General features: G+C 46.0%; 1 pseudogene; it reads right to left on the bottom strand.

Annotated features, from left to right (window-relative positions):
• Positions 1-503: 503 nt before the first annotated feature.
• On the bottom strand, positions 504-2,777 carry LOC139454905 (threonine-rich protein-like; annotated as a pseudogene).
• Positions 2,778-4,554: the final 1,777 nt, after the last annotated feature.

The raw sequence follows: 4,554 nt of genomic DNA, 5'->3' as shown, positions 1-4,554 counted from the left end.
AGACTGGGAGACAGGGGCTGGGGTAGACACGGGTGCAGACTAAGACAGGGAGACAGGGGCTGAGGTAGACACGGGTGCAGACTAAGACTGGGAGACAGGGGCTGGGGTAGACACAGGTGCAGACTGAGACTGGGAGACAGGGGCTGAGGTAGACACAGGTGCAGACTAAGACTGGGAGACAGGGGCTGGGGTAGACACAGGTGCAGACTGAGACTGGGAGACAGGGGCTGAGGTAGACACAGGTGCAGACTAAGACTGGGAGACAGGGGCTGAGGTAGACACAGGTGCAGACTAAGACTGGGAGACAGGGGCTGAGGTAGACACAGGTGCAGACTGAGACTGGGAGACAGGGGCTGAGGTAGACACAGGTGCAGACTAAGACTGGGAGACAGGGGCTGGGGTAGACACGGGTGCAGACTAAGACTGGGAAACAGGGGCTGAGGTAGACACTGAGGTGCAGACTAAGACTGGGAGACAGGGGCTGGGGTAGACACGGGTGCAGACTAAGACTGGGAGACAGGGGCTGAGGTAGACACAGGTGCAGACTGAGACTGGGAGACAGGGGCTGAGGTAGACACAGGTGCAGACTAAGACTGGGAGACAGGGGCTGGGGTAGACACGGGTGCAGACTAAGACAGGGAGACAGGGGTTGAGGTAGACACGGGTGCAGACTAAGACTGGGAGACAGGGGCTGGGGTAGACACGGGTGCAGACTGAGACTAGGAGACAGGGGCTGAGGTAGACACAGGTGCAGACTGAGACTAGGAGACAGGGGCTGAGGTAGACACGGGTGCAGACTGAGACTAGGAGACAGGGGCTGGGGTAGACACAGGTGCAGACTAAGACTGGGAGACAGGGGCTGAGGTAGACACAGGTGCAGACTGAGACTGGGAGACAGGGGCTGAGGTAGACACAGGTGCAGACTAAGACTGGGAGACAGGGGCTGAGGTAGACACAGGTGCAGACTGAGACTGGGAGACAGGGTATGAGGTAGACACGGGTGCAGACTAAGACTGGGAGATAGGGGCTGAGGTAGACACGGGTGCAGACTGAGACTGGGAGACAAAACTTAGCATGCAGATTTTAGACAAATATTTAAAGAGATACATGCAGACTGGGTTCAGAGTTAGAGGGACACACTTACGTACATACAGACTAAGACTTAGGGACAAATATTTATAGAGACACCGACATACATGTTTATGAAGACCAAGAAATGGGGACAACGAAAATGAGAAACGCGAATACCTACATGCGGTCTGGTAATGTAGGACGTGCTTAGAGAGACATATAGACATCAAAGTACAGATTAAGACTTGGGTGTGGGACTGGGGGCAGTGCTTCAGAGAGATACACATTCATGCATGCAGACTAAGACTTGGGTGTGGGACTGGGGGCAGTGCTTCGGAGAGATACACATACATGCATGCAGACTAAGACTTGGGTGTGGGACTGGGGGCAGTGCTTCAGAGAGATACACATACATGCATGCAGACTAAGACTTGGGTGTGGGACTGGGGGCAGTGCTTCAGAGAGATACACATACAAGCCTGCAGACTAAGACTTGGGGGTGGGACTGGGGGCAGTGCTTCAGAGAGATACACATACATGCATACAGACTAAGACTTGGGTGTGGGACTGGGGGCAGTGCTTCAGAGAGATACACATACATGCATGCAGACTAAGACTTGGGGGTGGGACTGGGGGCAGTGCTTCAGAGAGATACACATACATGCATGCAGACTAAGACTTGGGTGTGGGACTGAGGGCAGTGCTTCAGAGAGATACACATACATGCATGCAGACAAAGACTTGGGTGTGGGACTGGGGGCAGTGCTTCAGAGAGATACACATACATGCATGCAGACTAAGACTTGGGTGTGGGACTGGGGGCGGTGCTTCAGAGAGATACACATACATGCATGCAGACTAAGACTTGGGTGTGGGACTGGGGGCGGTGCTTCAGAGAGATACACATACATGCATGCAGACTAAGACTTGGGTGTGGGACTGGGGGCAGTGCTTCAGAGAGATACACATACATGCATGCAGACTAAGACTTGGGACAAATATTTAAAGAGACACGAACGTAAGTTTCATGCATTTAATACTGGGAGACAGATGGGAGACACACACGCACATGCTAGTAGACAAAGACTGTGGACAAAGTACCAGTGAATGAGACTTGATAAGCTTTATATACCTGATATTTTAAATTCTGTAAATAGTGTATATGTCAAGTACTTGACTCATTAAATGCAACTGATTTATTTAAAAATGTGACTTCATAAACTAAAGTTATCATATAAATGTAATATATTTATAGTTGTCAATATTGTAAATTATTATTTATATAGATATGATATTCCACTGTCCTGCCAACCATTACGCCTGGATGCAGATATAGCAGAAACAAAACGTGCTGGAGTGAGTGAGTGAGTATGGTTTTACGCCGCTTTTAGCAATATTCCAGCAATATCACGGCGGGGGACACCAGAAATGGGCTTCACACATTGTACCCATGTCGGGAATCGAACCCGGGTCTTCGGCGTGACGAACGAACGCTTTAACCACTAGGCTACCCGACCGCCCCAAAAGGTGTTGGACAAGTTGGAAGTATGTACAGATATAGAGTCGTCATAAACTCAGCAACGTCCAGGGCCCGGTCCACAAAACGATCTTAGCGCTAAGGTGATTTTTTAACACTGACTTACGACAGTCGTAGCGCTAAGATTGCTTTGTGGAACGGGGCCCTGGACGTTGTCAAAGGCCGCCATAATGGCCATATTGAATCTTCTTTCCTGTTGTCAATACAATCAAACAAGGAAATAAAATGATGGTACAGTTGGTAAGTGAGTGAGTGAGTGAGTATGGTTTTACGCCGCTTTCTGCAATATTCCAGCAATATCACGGCGGGGGACACCAGAAATGGGCTTCACACATTGTACCCATGTCGGGAATCGAACCCGGGTCTTCGACGTGACCACAGTTGGTAAGCGTGGCTGGATTAACGAAAGTAAAACATATCACGTCTTAGCACGTCTCAACAAACACTTGCCCCTGCACCTGTGAAGACCCGGGGTAGAATAGGCCTTCAGCCAACCCTGCTTGTCGTAAGAGGCGACAATGCTTGTCATAAGAGGCGACTAACGGGATGAGGTGATCAAGATCGCTGACTTGGTTGATGTATGTCATCGTATCCCAATTGCGTAGATCGATGCGTAGATCGATGCTCAATGTCAATCACTGTCTGGTCCAGTCTCGATTATTTTCAGACCGCCGTCATATAGCTGTAATACTGCTGAGTGTGGCGTTAAACAACAAACAAACTTGCCATTGAGATCAAAGGCTGCTTCTTTCACTCCTGCCAAGACCTGTGGAGAAAACTCTGAACCTTGGTGTGCAAGGAAGACCCACAAGAAGCCTTGAGGTAAAGTTAAGGAAAATCATAATAGGATACTTTGAAATAAATAACTTCAATTGCCAACCCGGTGTTTGTTTATAATAAACGACCGCCAACGTGGTCTAGTGGTAGAACGTCCACCCGGAGAGCGGATGGTGCGGGGTTTAATCCCTGGTCGCGTCATATTAAATGACGTTAATGCCTGGTGCTCGGCATTAAGAGGCTCAAACAAGGACGGGTCATTCGGAATCTGTATGCTATGTCTGAGTGGGGCATTCATGTTAAACTGCGGCCGTGAAGAATATTTACAACAGAAAAATGTGTAATCGCATTGTTGTTATATCGGAAAATGAAGTAGTTAGAATCTGTAAAAATATTATTGTTTTGCTGTATGCTAGCGCTCGGCATTAAGAGGCTCAAACAAGGAGTGGTGAGTTCGGAATCTGTATGCTATGTCTGAGTGGGGTATTCATGTTAAACTGCGGCCTTGAAGAATATTTACAACAGAAAATGTGTAAAAGCATTGATCTTATATCGGAAGATGAAGTAGTTAGAATCTGTAACAATATTATTGTTTTGATGTACGCAGATGATACTATTATACTTGCAGAAAACGACTGTGATCTTCAAAATAATATGAATATTTTTTTAATAAATATTTAAACAATGGAGGTTGAATATTAATATTGATAAAACTAAGGTGGTTGTATTTGGATCAATAAAGAACAATAATGTGTTTAGGACAGGGGATGATGTTGAAGAAGTAGATCAATATAAGTATTTGGAAACGAACTGGAAATTTCCTAGAAGACAATCTGTCGTTAGCAGCTCAATCTTTATATATTAGAATACGTAATCTTGACTTACCAATAGACTGACAGTTATTACTATTTGATAAAGCGTGCCTATATTAACATCTGGTTCCGACAGTTTGGGATTTGGCAAACTAAATATGATAGAAAAGGTTCACATAGATTTCTGAAAATATATACTTAGGGTATTTTATACGGATAACTGGGAAGAACCCCTATTACTGATTTAATCAAACAAAGAATGTTGACATATTAGTCTAAGATAACTTTTAATAAACAAACGAAATTGTATAATGTATTATTTGTGTAATGTTGTGTATAATGTATTATTTGTGTAAT

This window comes from Haliotis cracherodii, unplaced genomic scaffold (assembly GCF_022045235.1).
Source record: "Haliotis cracherodii isolate W230 unplaced genomic scaffold, xgHalCrac1.p SCAF_11, whole genome shotgun sequence".
NCBI classification, from domain to species: domain Eukaryota; kingdom Metazoa; phylum Mollusca; class Gastropoda; order Lepetellida; family Haliotidae; genus Haliotis; species Haliotis cracherodii.
This window is presented reverse-complemented; position numbering and strand designations above follow the sequence as displayed.